The sequence below is a fragment of the Perna viridis genome, chromosome 4, assembly GCF_037379345.1.
Source record: "Perna viridis isolate PV_CMFRI_1.1 ecotype Kerala chromosome 4, ASM3737934v1, whole genome shotgun sequence".
NCBI classification, from domain to species: Eukaryota; Metazoa; Mollusca; class Bivalvia; order Mytilida; family Mytilidae; genus Perna; species Perna viridis.
In genome coordinates this window covers 13,534,190-13,550,232 of record NC_142448.1, presented here as the reverse complement: position 1 = coordinate 13,550,232, position 16,043 = coordinate 13,534,190, and the positions used below count along the sequence as shown (strand labels likewise).

The window sequence follows — 16,043 nt, the reverse complement described above, 5'->3', positions numbered from 1 at the left end:
ATGGAAGAGTGAAAATTATTACGATTGCCACACACTTCTTACTTAAAGCGTCCAGTATCAACTATGTAAAGGTATAAACGTGCAGGTACGAAACCAAAGATAAACCAGTTGCCTCTTTAAAATCGTAGTTAATGTGAAACTGTAAAAGGCATAAGAATATCAATACATTAAATTTCGTCCTCCTACAGTTTACACCTGCCTCATGATATATACAGACATATTTTATGCTCTGCATGTCTTTTAAGCTATTGCCCTGTTTTTCTACATAAGAAAATCATATATGTATATAATCTGTGCTACGGATATTTATGTTGTTTTCTCTGTATATGTCCATAGTAGTAGGCGTACGTGTTTTTCAACAGCTTGTGCTTCACAACTCGCTGACTGAGTCCCGAGGAGATAACGACCAAAGATTTGCTTCGCAAATATGACAGTTTTACATGTAATATCATTGGAAACTCATAACCAAACTATACGAAAAAACGCGATGACCCTTCATTCCGTATTGTCAACTTTCCTTCACCTGTAGCATCATCCCTTCAGCACCTGCGTATACATAATACTCATACATAATACCAGAGCTTGCCGAAACTATGCAGGATTTTTGTACCGTGCTAGACTTCTTTCAATTAGGCTTCTGGAACATAGTTATGTTGCTACAACGTCAAGATTTAAAGTAATCACTACAAAAGTTTTATGGTCGTCATCGTGAACTCGTGGATCGTTATCGCGTATCCACCTGCACCATGAAAATTAATCGATTTTTTCACCGTGTTATAGCTTTCTTTTCCTCTTTCTTACCCCAGACGTGACATTTTATGAGTTACTCGGAGGTGGCGGATCCAGGGGAGGGTACAGGGGATTGGAAACCCCTTTTTGTTGGAAAAAATGTCATTTTTATATGTTAACTTGACAAAAGTGGCAAATAATGTCCTAGCACCCGTTTTCCTGAGTAACCCGCGCTGGCACCCCTGTTTTCAAAGTGTTTGTATCCGCCCCTGCCCGGTGAACAGAGGACGCTTACCTTACCGGTGCACCTGGTCCATGCTCCCAGTTTTTTCTTCGTTATGTGTATTTTTTCCCCTTTCTAGCATTTATTCAGTGGCGGATCTAGTGGGGCCGGGGGGCCGCCTCCTCCCCCCTTAGAAAACAAATGAAAAAATGACAAAGTGTCAAATCATGAAAAACACTCACGTCGTGATCCTCACCGGTGATCCTGTCAAGAATTTTTTTTGCCCCCCTTCTTTACCTAAAACTCTGGATCCGCTACTGTTATCCTTGAAATATATTTTGATTCCCGCTCGAATCTAGGTTCCCTTAATTACTCTTTCTCTGTATGTTACATAATGTATTATGTGTTTTTATTATATTTAAGTCCGGTAAGCCCATGTTGTCTAGTTAATCTGTATACCGGTATACTAGGTGCGTTTTTTTATGGAATGGTTACCAAATTTTGGCGGGAGACCCCCCCCCGTACAGTTTATATAAATCCATCTACTATTTAGCTGCAAATATCTCTTGCGTGTCACTGACACTTTCATCTTTTGAAACATCGTCTATTTGTTGGCCATTTGGATGGTTTCTGGGCACTATATTTTAAAATTTTACAATAACTTATATGATATTATAGGCTAAAAACCACTAATTCCACTTCCCATAGGCTTCTATGCTAATTTCACAATATTCAATGGCTTCTCTGGACTTTACCTTAACTTTAACCTGCAGAGGACTATATATCAGCATGATTCTACATATGTCAGCTCACAATCCTCAGAATGGCATGTGGGGTTAGCAGACTTGCAGTGCACTACTGGCCACCGGAAGTGAAGGGTCTATAAATAGCATGGGAAATCCCAGTGTTTTCACAAGATAGGGGTATATTTAGAAATCATTATGGAGATTAGGCTTCACATCACAAGAAGCAAAATGCACCTATAAAATGTACAGAAATGTTTTTCCTTTCAGAAACTGTTTAAATTTTTTACATAAGATGAGAACTTTTTTCACAGCACTATGAGGAACAGGGGTAATTTCTGCGTAGGACTATTTTTGCCTACGTTCCAAATGCTCATTGGTTGAATTGGTGGTCTGTAACCTATATCTACTTCTGAATCCAATAAACAAAACAAACAAACAAATTCTTTATTTGCTAATTTAGCGCACTACAGGGCAGTGAATTGTACAATGTAAAATTTAATGTACAGATAACCAAAAGTTATAAATTGATACAAGTATCATTGATGATGTTTTCAATAAACACAGTGACCATACTCAAAAGAGACACGAAGCAGAGCAAATCACAGTGGATAATATTATGCATGATTCTTAGGCGTAACTATACAGTACTTCAGTTTATGAGTTGTTCCGCATTTTGAGCACAAAGAATTAAATACACACCCACAAAAAAAAGGAAAAAAAAACGGTTCTGGAAAATACAACAATCATTTTAAAAAGGAAGTGAAAAACCTGTCACGAATTAGTAAAATGCACACTTTACTCCAGCAAACCTTTCGGGACTTCTTATGGGCTTACTTATCGACACTTCCCGGCGTCTGCATGCGGTTGCTGTATCCACTCAACCACTATACAGGTAATAATAAACATTTAAGTATGCCTCCACCTGCAAAAGGATAATTTAGAATAGCTAGTTTATCCATAAACCAAGCCACTATGATTAACTCAAAGCAATAGCATGGGGACCGAAATTTGTCTATTTCCGAAGACTTTTTCTTTATCATGGCTTTTGGCAAATATGGCCTTGGTTTCACCACAAATTGGTACACCACAAAATGTTTAACCTGTACCCATACTGAATTCCTTGCACCCAAATCGCTTAATAGCTGATTTAGGAATTTTATACTGAAACATGGCCCTAAAGTTCTGAATGATGTTTTAAATCAGTTGAAGCTAAAACTAGTTGAAAACATATATGATATTTTCAAACTCAGTCGTTGGAGTTTGAATTCCATACATACTGTAGTACGAATCCCTGCACCAGCAAATAATGGATATAATCTTATCAAGAATGAAACAGAAAGTCTCATAAATAGAATTCAGTTTATTGCCCTTGAACAGTGTTCTCTCCAAGCCCTTAAAGCGCTGCGCTTTACAGCGCTATCACGATTGAGTGCTGCACTATTGAGATCGGTTCTGTGCTATCTTGCTACCAGTGCTATAAACTTAAATTTGAGGATTAAAAGTCAATTATGACAGGAAACGTGTGTGCCCCGAAGTCATTTATGGTATCCTACAAGGTTATGAGCAGTAAACAGGCTATGGTCAGTTGATCACTGTGTGACCGCACAGGTGTCTGAAGCCTATGACATTGCCGACAAGACTCTTTATCAGTCACCCCACCTGGCCACAAATTAATTTTAAATGAAGGTGTCGATCAGATGTTAATATCTGATACTGAACCAATCAAAACTGACCATGGTAAAAATTCACTCAACCGTGGCCAAAAGCATGTGGTTATTTATAAATGCGAAGTTGAATAATTGCACAATCACATGATGTTTTCAACATTAAGAAGCTGATTTTCCTTTTAAAAGAACATATTAAATTCCTAAACAATATTTATTCCACCAGATACTTCCAAAACACTTCGAAAAGATAAAGAAATGGCCGTCTTTTGTTTACATTGCCATGTTGTTGTGTATCAAGAGCACGTTTTTTGGTGGGAAAATTAGTTAAGAAATAGATCCTAAAATCCCCCAAGTCTAAAAATAGTACAACAGAATATTTTTTTTGTAAATCATGATTGGGGTTTTTGTCATGAATAAAATACATATAAACATAATATTTACATGTAAAAACAAACAAAACAACTATTGTGCCAACTTTAAATAACAACAATAAGATTTATGTTTTTTCTTGGGTTAACTCCACTTCCTGAAAATTTTTGGAAACATGAATAGTAAGACCAGAGTAGTCTATTACATGTACCTGATTAGATAATATTCTAATAAATAGATATATTGAAAGTTACTAAGACTAGAAAAAGAGTTTAATAGAGATTGCTCTTAAATGAATATCACATTCAAATGAGCCATTGAGGCTCCAAAACAAATGAAAAATTGTAATTTCCAAGGGTCTGCTGTCAGCAAAAATTTGAAGAATACTGGGTGTGTATGAATTAGAGGAAATATTTATGAAGAATTACTTATTAGAATTTGATAGAATATCTTAAATTTTTTTGTAAAAAGGAAAAATAAAAAATGGTATTAAAGTTATAATTACTGTAAAAGAAGAAAAGAGGTTAAATGTTTACCTACAAATAATTCTTGTAAAAATAAACAGCAATGTACAAATATACATTTTTAACAAACTGATCAATTTTAAAAAAACACATTAAAAAAAGGAAGTGGCAGGTTTCGACAGGGGACCCATTAATGTTGTTTCATGCACGCTGAATACAGCACAAATACTGGGGAAAACACTGATGAAAAATTTGAACTACTTCCTAATGATGGCAAAACTTACATAATGTTTATCAATAGACATCAGATTTTCTTTATTAGATTTTTAAATTCTCTCTGTCAGCTGTTGTTTTTCTTCTGTCAATTTGTTAATTTCATTTTTAAGACTACTATTATCTTCATCTGACTGACTATTTACAACTTGGGCTTGTTTCTGAAAATAAGAAAATTATCTATAAATAAAATGTCTGCATTTTATTATTCTAATCAATACAGTCTAACAGTAGTTTTGAAGTTGTCAGTCAGCCTGATAGGACAAGATGTGATGTTCTGTGAAGACATTCAAAACTGGTCTTATTCTTTTAATCACAGTCAATTCAGCAGTAGCCTGATAGAAACCATCCGGCAGAAATAACAATGAAAAAAAAAATTTAACAACATTCAGTTAAGAATTCATTGGGTCCATGATGAATTGCAAATGTAGAATGCATAATAGAGAAGGTATTTACTATAAAAACTAAATGTTGTTTTAGTATGCTCAAATGTTCAACTATCAAGCTTAAGTAGTACTTTTACAGGGCATGTATTCACATAATGGAAAGAGATTAAGAGATTTTGGTGATTAGGGTAAAACACTATTTACCAAAGATTGTATTTGTTGTGTAGCATCATTATATTGCACCTGTAACTGACTAATTTCTGAATCTTTGGTTGTTATTGAAAAATTGAAAAATCCAAACAGTCATTTTGTGCAGGATACTCTAAGGAACAGCAGTTATAAGTTTCATGCAAATCTATTCAGTAGTTTCGTAGGAGAAGATGTTTGAAGAAATTGTTAACGACGATGACGACAGTGGAAGCCAAGTGATGGCAATAGCTCACATGGCCTATGGCCAGGTGAGCTAAAAATGGAACAGAGGAGTAGGAAGAAAGTTTTTTAAAAACAATTAAAAAATTGTAGCCTTTGGTCTCACTAAACACTTCTAACGTTTCCATTACTTTACATGTTAAAAAAGTAATTTTCAAAGTTTCACTGTGAATTCCCAGGACAAATGACATCTTAAAGTTGCATACCATTGCAAAGGTTGGAAAATAAGGCTTCCAAAATCATTATGCTAATGGTACAATGATTGTAGAAATTCTTCACAAAATTTACTTGAATAAATGGTACTGAAAATCCACATTTTTACCTGTACACATTCTCAGCTTTATTTTGACTACTTTTAATTATAATACACACAAATAATGCACTTACAATGCATATGTCTAGGTTCAGTGTGTTTTTTGTACTACATCGGAGGGTGGCCATTTGACCCGGAAGTGGTTAGTGAGACCTTTAGCACAATTCTGGTTCAGGTCATGAAAATGCTATATAAAGCATTTCCTGCATTTGACAATTCAGCTAATTTTAACTTAGCCTGTCTCATTCCTCATCTGCCGGTAATACTTGCTAAAACAGTTTGAATAAAAAAATAGAATGGCTGGCTTTAGTTTACACTGCCATGCCATTGTCTTTTGTTTCTTCTTCCAAAAGAGTATGTAAGTCTTGTTCTAGTTCCATTTTCCTTACCAGAATTTCTGATGTAGAATGTATTTAAAACTGAAGACCCATCTGCATTTTATTGTTTACTTCAAGGATCGCAAAACATATATAACAATGCGAAATCTTCTATATTATGTTTTTCTTAACTCTCTCATGTACAAATAGATATTTGTAATTTTTTATTGGTATTCTTTACACAAAAAGATGTTTTGCTTGTAATACTGAACTCAGTGCTCTGTAAATGATAGATCTTATTTTGAATGGTAGACTACATGTAGGACCCCTTCTTGTGAAACCACAGAGTCTCATAACGAGACTTACATACTTTATGTCAGGAGAAAACATGTTTTGGTGGGATAAAAGATAAGAAAATAGAAAGTCTGAATATAGTACCAATAGCAGGATGAAGAAAATGGTCTTTTCAGTTCATATGCACATGCTTTGACCCATATTAGTCCAGATTTTGTGACTAAGTTGGTTTTTTTTCAATAATGAACTTCTTAATAAAAACCCTCCCTCATATCAGCTTCTCTGATGCATGCACATACGTGAATGTATTTTTTGCATCTAAATGTATATGCTGGTTTCATTATAATGACTTCCTGAAAATTGGCAGCTATTTCTGGCAACATATTTTTAGCTCACCTGGCCATAGGCCATGTGAGCTATTGCCATCACTTGGCGTTCGTTGCCGTTGTCGTCAACAATTTTTTCAAACATCTTTTCCTCTAAAACTACTGAATGGATCTGGATGAAAGTTATGATAATTGTTTCTTAGAGTATCCTGCACAAAACGACTGTTTGGATTTTTGATCTGTTAAAAAACATGGCCATCGTTACTAAAAATAGAACGTAGAGGTCAGACAGCAGATTTTTGCATATATCTCCAAAACGGTTAGGTTTAACCAAATTTTGACTGGGTAAAAGTATTCAGCATGATGAGATCTATCTGAGGCTAAATTTTGGTAGAAATCTGTTGACCCATGTTGAAGTTATTGCCCTTTTTGTACGTTTTTTGCTGTTTTTGATGTTATAACTTTAAAAAAATCTTCTTCCCAGAAACTACTATACAGAATTCAATGAAAGTTTTTTATAGGATATCCTTAACAAAATGACTGTTTGGATATTTGATCTATTAAAAAGCATGGCTGCTATTTCTAAAAATAGAACAATGGGGTCAGACAGCAGATTTTTGCATACATCTCCAAATTCGTTAGGTTTGGCCAATAGCTTTCTATTGCTGAAATGGTCCTTATTATATTGCTTACAAATGTCTCCAATGAATTAAATGGACTCAAAATCTTCGGACAACTCCTGGTTAGAGCTATTGCCCTTGAAAGGCAAAAACTAGTTGTGCAATTCAGGCTCTGGGAGTCTCTTGTTAAAGACCAGAATAAACCATGTATATGTTATTTTAAATGCTAAAAATGAAAGTAACAACATCTAGAAAACTTGAAAAAGTTAGGGACGAATTCACTTAATGAGATGAATATACGAAATATATGCAAAATTGGTTTGGAGATTACCAGACTGAATCTCATATGTTGATCTTTTCTTTCAATGGGGCACCTAAGAAAGCAGTATTTTTTATAAGATCCCAAATCTCCACACACAATGATAAGATGGAAATTTTTGATCTGTCAAAAATTATGGCCACTGATACTTAAAAATTGAGGATTTGTGGAAATGACTTAAAACAATAGGTTTAGCCAAATTCTCATGGGATAAAATTGGTCAGCATGATGAAATGCACCTGTACCAAAATTTTCATGAAGATCTGTTGTTCAGTGTTGGAGTTACTACCCTTGAAGAGTCCAAAAATGACTATGAGAGATTTATTATATGATATGAAAACTTGGTGGATAGCTAAGATCAGTAAGATGCTCTCTATTGATTAAATAATTCTTGTGAGAACAGTACAATATGGCCAAGAGTCCAGCTTTAGATAGCTAAATAGACTATTTATTTGCCAGGTGAACAATTCAGGCTTTCTAGAGCCTCTAGTTCTGTGTATAAAATTACTTCTGGTTTATCACATGTTAAGGTATCTCCCTTTCCTAAATTTTACTCAGAGTCTATTAGTGTGTGTCCCTATTGGGGTTTGACATTAAGAAAAACACTTTCAGCTGATAAAAATTACACCATCTGTCTTAAGATAGCATATATTACAGATGTAACTATGTGCTACTGCTGGCAACACTTACAAAATAGGATTAAGTGTCTGCAGAACCAACGTTTCAGGTCAGATAATTAGTAACTTTAATGCAAAATCACTATATGGATTTTTATATTTTTAGATTCTTAATCTCCTTAGATAACAATTTGGATGTTTGTATTTCTAGTGATACAAATAGAAATAGCAATATTTAAAATTTATATTCAGTATGCATATCATGTGTAGATTTAAATGTCAGACTCAATAATAATAATACTAAGTTTATATATAAAATCTACTTTTGTGGTAGTTTGTGTATTGACAGTGCACCTAAAAGCACAATTCAATTTAAATGATTGTTTATGGCTTGTAATTTAGTTCCTTAATTTTTTACTTATGTACTTAAATATGTTAAATAAAAAATGTACATGTCTGTACATGTACTTGTGTTTTCAGATACCATTATGCAAAATTCAGGAACATTACTGTGATTTAGAGAATAACTTCTGGTAAGATTGGATTATTTATAATTTTTTAAAATCTTCAATGATAATTTATTAGGATTATATAAAATTTGAATTTTTAAACAGTGTATTTTGGTATCCTTCAAGATTGGATTGGATTGAAGTATATCAGGTAAAAGATGACAATTGTCTCATAAACATGTAATGAAGTGTTATTTTCATGAATATAGCTCACTGGAAAATCACAGCTTGTTTTTAGCTCACAGCCATCATTTGGCATCCATCGGACACGGCCATCATTGTCTTTAACAATTTTTCAAAACTCTTTTCCTCTGACATTACTTGACCAATTGGAACCAAACTTGGTATGAATGTTCCTTCGGGTGTCCTGCATAGAACTGATTTGGTGATTTTATTTATCCTTTGTTACTAAAAATAGAACATAGGGGTCAGACAGTAGTTTTTTGCATATATCTCCAAAATCGTGAAGTTTAGTCAAATTCTGTCAAAGTATAAGTGTTTGGCATGATGAGATCTATCTGTGGTCAAATTTGCGTTGTAATCTGTTTAGCCATGTTGAAGTTATTGCCGTTTTTCGACATTTATTGCTATTTTTAATGGTTTTTTTTTTTTTTTTTTTTCAAAAATCTTCTCCTCTGATACTACTTGACAAATTGGAACCAAACTTAGTATGAATGTTCCTTGGCGTATCTTGCATAGAATTGATATGGGGATTATAGATCTGTTGAAAAACATGGCCGCCATTAATAAAATAAGAACATACAATTTATGGGTCAAGCAGTAGTTCTTCGCATATACCTCCAAAACCGTTAGGTTAGGCCAAACTCTTTCATTTGCTTAAATGATCCTTATTATTAGGCTTTCAAAGTTCTTCAGGGGTCAAAGTTGTCAGGTAACTCCTTGGTAAAGTTATTGCCCTTGAAAGATGTTTTCAGTCAATATCTTGAAAACTGTGATTTATAGAAAGAAACTTTAAATTGCTGAAATGATCCTTATGATAAGTCCTACCAAAATCTTCTTGAGTCAAAATTGTTGGACAACTCCATGTTAAATTTATTGACCTTGAAAGACAAACTTAAACCAGATGAGCGATTCAGGCTCCTGGGAGCCTCTTGTTTTTATCAACATACCATTAGTACATTCTAACCAAACCAATTTTACCTATCACAGATGGTGCTCCAGAATTGCAAATTCGTGCTACAAAGCACAGTCTTGTATTGGCTTGGAAAGAACACTTAAGTGAATTGATCTCCTAAAATGTTAGAATTGTCTTTTTTAACGATGATTCATTATACCCCTGCATAGCAGGAGATATATAGTGATCGTGCTGTCCTTCCTTTCCTCCTGAAGTTCTAATCCTCAACTTTTTTATATTACTGAATGGAATTTGATGAGACTTTCACAAATTCTTAATAACATGATGTCATTGTGCACCTCATACTTTTGTTTTTCCATCTGAATGACTTATTGGGTTTCCTTATGCAAGGCATGGACTTTGACATTGGTCTTCTGATCTGCAACTCCTTTAAAACTTAAAACCACTGAATAGATTTTGATGAAACGTCCATGAATTGTTTATCACATGATGCCATTGTTTATCTATTTGGTTTTTCCATCTAAATGACTTTTTTTATTTCCTGGTGCAAAATATGGACTTTGTCATTAGTCAACCAGTTGTAGGGAACCATGTTCTAAGATTGCTGAATGGAATTGATGAAACTTTCACAATTTTTTTTATTACATGATACCATTGAGCACATTTATTTATTTTTTTCCACCTGAATGTCTTAAATCACTTATGGGGTTTCCTTTATGGTTTCTGGACAGAGGAGAAGGCAGTATCAGCAAGTTTTCTAGTTATTTACTATATGTATTATCTTTTGAATGAGTTATGGAATTATATGATCCAGGAAGTTACAACATAATGTTATGATTTAACACACAATTACATGATTAATATTAAATTCTATATTATCCAGGACATATTTATGTGGAGCAGGAAATACTTTTATATGTTCAAATTGATCAGATAAATTATGACCTGAGTTTTATAAGCATTTACACACTTATGTGCTTTGTAAACATATGCCATGTTTCTTTTTGTTTGTATACTGCTTTTAATAGTTAATATATTGTCCTGTCACATCCATTAAATTTGAATTTTAGAATGTATGGAATAAGTTCTGTAAGAGCCTCATTGCACATATCTTTATAGATTGTGCAATGGCATTTCGTACACCCATTATTAGCCATTAACTTGATATTGACATCGGATTTCTTATGAGTCTGATATGGAAAATGACACAATTTATCATGTACTTCAGCTTTGTTTTTCTGAATATCCTGGTAAAGATTTGGAACATGTGTTTTAAAGATGTGAAAAAGCATGAATTGTGATATTTATAATCTGCACAGTTGATATCATTTGGAAGCAGTTGATAACAAATGTCATTGTACAGCAAATACAATTCTTTAGCTTGTACAAATGACTCATATTTATATATATCTAGTACAGAATTGACCTTAAAAATATATATAACTTTCTTATAATTTTTCCTGCACCGTTTTATGAAAGTATAGCAATGAAAAAAATTACACTACAGGGACAAAAAGTAGCAGTTGCCCAGTAACCCATGTAGTACATGGGCTGTGATAAACCCCTGTGCACTCCCCACTTTGTGACTTATCAACCAAAATATGATTTTCATGTACCCTTATACCTCCTATTTATGATTTTTTTATGCCAAAGAATAAACTGAATCATTTTTGTATTTTTGCGCTTTTTTTATACCTCACTGAGGCAAAAATCCATTTTTGTTGGTTTTTTGATTCTTTGAACTTCTTCTTTATATATATACATATAACCACAATAATATATATATACACAACGTCTCAAAATGTGACGACTCTATTCACTACACTGCTCCATCGGATCAAATTGATACAGGGAAGATAACGTAAACTTATAGAAGGGTCTGAAAAATTCCCAACGATGTTAGAACTGTCAAATTTGCGAAGCAAATTTTTGTCGTTCCCTCCACGGGACTCGAACTCGTACCGCTGTGACATCTATGACAACACCGCCTGCACTAAGTCCAGCGCCCCAGACCACTTGGCCAGCTAGGCTATAAAAAATGATGATTCCTCCTCGTAGGATTAATCTAGGGCTGTAACTTAGTACACGATGTATGAAATTTGACAGTTCTAACATTGGGAATTTTTCAGATCCTTCTATAAGTTTACGTTATCTTCCCTGTATCAATTTGATCCGATGGAGCAGTGTAGTGAATAGAGTCGTCACATTCTGAGACGTATAATATTGATTTGTTGTGACATGCATCATTAATTTGATCCTCTATCCTACATAATAACACCTAGATGAACTGTCCCGTACTACCATACATCGTTTCATAGTGTAACCCAATCATGATGTCTCAGCTTTACAATGGTATCAAGAATGTTGTGATAACTCTCAGGGTTTTGGAGTAAAATTTTAAAAAATGTACCCGTACCCAACTTTAAAATCACTTAAACTGACATATATTTCAATTTCTAAACCCCTAAAGTATTTATGCTTCAATAAAAAAATGTTTTATTTGGTATTTTCTGTTTAGTATTGTCTTAATTGATACTTTTATTTTATTTTGATGACTTGTAGCAATTTTTGTAGTCAGAATTTATTAAAAAAAGCAAACAAATGGGATTTTTTTTATTTTTCTGTAAAAAGTCACATAAATTCAACTCTACATGTATTGCTTATATTTGGTATCATTCTATAGATAACTTAATTTTCTACATAAAATACATACTATTTCTTTCAAAAGTCTTCTCCTCTGACCAATTGGAACCAAACTTGGTATGAATGTTCCTTGGGGTATCATCCTGCATAGTACTAATGTTGTGATTTTTGATCCTTCGAAAAAAACATGACCTCTGCATTTTACTCCAAAGCTCGCAAATTTCTTGACAACATTGTAAAGCTGAGACATTGAAGTACATGATGATACCTAAATCGGTTCAGTTTGATTACACATGCTGTCCCAAGAAGGCATAGACCTTCAGGCAATTGAGCCACAAAAATCTTGGCTTTTTGACCCAGTGGGGTACAAATATAGGCTTATACTGAATTTACTGATAAACAATCCAAGAATATTCTTTGGCGACAAATTGATTTGGTAATGGGAGATATAAAGGTATCTACAAATCACCATGAAATTGATGAGTTGGGGGATGGGGGCACGGTGGACCCTTCCAACCCATGGACTAATGGCTATTAGATTTTGAGCTTGGCTACTGTTCCTTTGGTAAAATTTAGTTGACCATATAAAAAATATTAAGCAAAAATTAGGTCTGGGCTACCAGCTTGTGTTTCCCAATTTTTACCCCTGCACTAAAAACATTTGAATAACAAGATTTTGAGGATCTCCTCTATTCTAATGTGTCTAGGTACTAGTCCTTCATGGGCATGATTTGAAATTTGTTATGCAGCTACAGCATAATAGTTGTATTGTTAATTCAATCTTTCCTTGCTGTCTTTGTTTCTTTGATAGGACTTCTGTAAATATTGGCAAGTGCAGTGGACTTGTTTGTAGTTAGCCTTAAGTATAAGTGCTGAGTTTGAGACTTCTAGCTTGATCTCATGTCAACTTCCTGTTTGTTGTATCACTGGGGTTTGAATTATTGATGGTCTGAGGTGTTGGACCCTCAATATATTACCTAAGACCTATGAAATTTCATTGACCTAAATCCTTATCCTTCAACCATTATAATTGGATTTCAAGTGGAGCATTGTTTTGAAACTTGAAAAATCCAGGACTCTCATTTTAACCTTGGTATACTGTATGTCTTTTATTGCATTTAAAAGGTTTTGATTATTTTTTGTCTCATATTTTCTTCTTAATCTAATTCATGATTTACAAAATTTACTGTTTTGAACATTACCCCACTTTTCAGCTCACCAAGACCAAAGATAGCTTGTAAATTTAACTGAAATCCTTGAGATATTAGCTTTAAAAATTATATCCATAACCAATGGCCAGCAATATGCTAATTGAGAATAGAACATGCCCAGGAGTTATAAAAGTTGCTTTTTGCTACACAAGTCTTTAAAACTTAAGAGATTCTGAAAAAAAAGCATCTTGAAGAGCTCTACCTAACTCCCCACAGATGTTGTATGATTACTCAGATGTTATTGCCCTAGTAAGCTAAAATTTGATGATGATTTTTTACCTTATATCTTAAAACCATTAGAAATAATTAAATTTACCTTATTGTCAGGTCCATGAAAGTGTTTTTTATAGGGTTGGAGTTGTGCACTTTTGATATGAAAAATAGTTATGAAATTTTGTAAACTCTTTATCATTTTTACACTTAAGTGTCCGATTTTTCCCTGCAAACATGAGATCAGATAAATATGAATGGCAATATTAGCTAGAAAAAAATATTATATAATGTTCATCTTTGAGAATCATCAAAAATCATAAAAGTTCAAGAGAAAGGTAGGTTTTAAAATCAAATGTGTAAAATAAAATAAAAGGACTCCCAACATCTGTTTCACACCTGTCATAGCTTGTAGACACATAGTTTTGTATCTTCTTATTAAAAAGTTTAATTCAGTATTCGGTTAAATGCTCTATTAACCTTAGGTTAGGTGCATAGACTTTAAATTCAGTGATATACATGAATTATTACTATAGAAAATGTTTTAAGGTACATGTGATATGTTCCAAATATGTACAGGTATTCTACAGTCAAATGGGTGTGAACGAATGATTTTCCTATATGAAGTTCATTACAATTTGGAATAAAAGTTCTATTACATAGAATTTGGTGTATGGTATGATGTTATCACGTATTGATTTTAGATACAACAGGTGTATGTTTTAGCTTGTTACATCTAATTGTACATGTAGTTTTTTTGTTTCAGTGGCAGCTGATGTTACAGTTTACCATTTATATGAGATGTGCTAGACAGTAGAACAAGAGAAATATCCATTCCAAGCAGGTAAAAATTTTATTCTGTTGGTTGCATTTAAAATGTTACTTTTGGAACTTACTGAGATGTTTTCATTCAACCATCTTTTGGCATATTTATTTTATTATGGTATTACAATATTCATGTGTCTACATCATTGGACTATTAGACTAACATTTTTGGTTGAATATACATGTATGCCACTCATAGTTTCTAATTAATTAAGTCACTAATATTGTTGGCAACTTCTTGCACTCAAAATTTCAGTACTGTACATTTGGGTATGATTTGCATAGTTATATATTACTACACCACCTTATGCTGCTGATCAGTGCCATGGAACTGTCAATTTTTGCTACATACGAGATCAAAATGTACCTCTTAAATACCGTATGTATACATGTGTCATTGTTCTCCCCACAATTTTTAAATAGCATGCTGCTTACTGGCCAATATTGCATTTTAATTAAAATTAATTACTGATAACACAGTGCTAAGAAATCATGGCACTGCTAAGTACAGTGCTATAATGGCATGCATGTGTACTACATGTGTTTTTTACTTGTATGAGAGCAGGAACTTTAAATTAAAAGATGAAATGATCAGTTAGCATTGAACTTTCTGTAATATAGCTGAGAAACATCTACAGTGTTCTAGCTAGGATTTGAAAATAGAGGGGCACAGGGAAGAGGGCACTTTAATGTATAACATGTTTTTTTTTTCAACAAAAAAGGGACATTGCTTTTGTATGTTTGTGTTAAGTCAGACTCAATAATTTGTATTCTTATTGCTTACCTGCCAACTTCTGAAAATGAAGGTCACATCATAATTTGCCAACTGAGTAAATTTGACTGCATGATTAATATATGCATGACACCCTTATTGTATTGAAAGACCTTTCTCAGACGACCAAGTGCTTTTAGAAAACAGATACATCTTATATAATACATATTAATAGAGGTGAATAAGTCGGAAATGTATTACTGAGGCTTTTTATTCCCCAATGAAAGAGTTAGAATTTAGTTTCAATATTATCTGGATATTGTGTGGACAATATTTGTCTATGTTCGAGCAGAGCAGCAACATATTTTCTCAAGTCAGTGATAAAGTGTAACAGATTCTTTACATTTACCACATACTATGAGGTAATATGTTGCATGAAATGTTACAAATATTCAATATTGCTCCAATCAAATATCAAAACCATAAGTAAGTAGAACGAATATCATTTCCTATAACTATTGCAATTACAAACTTACGGAAAATGTCCTTTACTGTTGAAGATGTAGAACATTTTAAAAATGTTGAAACTATAAGCGAGGTAACATGCAATTGTGTACACCGCTTGTTCTACATAATTTAGACCTGTTAACTTGAAAATATTTGTATAATTAATTGTGCAGTAGAAATTAATTATTAAACAATGATTGGCTGTCCAAAAAATTGTTATAGATCCAATCGGGATTCA

General features: G+C 33.3%; 1 protein-coding gene and 1 long non-coding RNA gene across 5 annotated transcripts in view; one reads left to right on the top strand and one right to left on the bottom strand.

Moving 5' to 3' along the window:
* Position 1: 1 nt before the first annotated feature.
* Positions 2-10,494, bottom strand: LOC148618939 (uncharacterized). Its single transcript, XR_015921499.1, has 3 exons — positions 9,763-10,494; positions 4,483-4,632; positions 2-2,620 (listed from the first exon to the last, which is right to left on the bottom strand). It is a non-coding gene; the product is annotated as an uncharacterized LOC148618939 (long non-coding RNA).
* Positions 2,514-16,043, top strand: part of LOC148618938 (very long chain fatty acid elongase 1-like) — a 22,821-nt gene continuing 9,291 nt past the window's right edge. Inside the window, exons 1-3 of one of the 4 annotated variants that reach the window (XM_088578340.1) lie at positions 2,546-2,590; positions 8,573-8,625; positions 14,528-14,605. The gene's annotated coding sequence lies outside the window, so the exon portion shown is untranslated. Of the gene's footprint in view, positions 2,591-8,181; positions 8,203-8,572; positions 8,626-11,535; positions 14,438-14,527; positions 14,606-16,043 lie in introns of those variants that run through there. The other 3 variants (XM_088578341.1, XM_088578339.1, XM_088578342.1) reach the window with 3 other exon arrangements.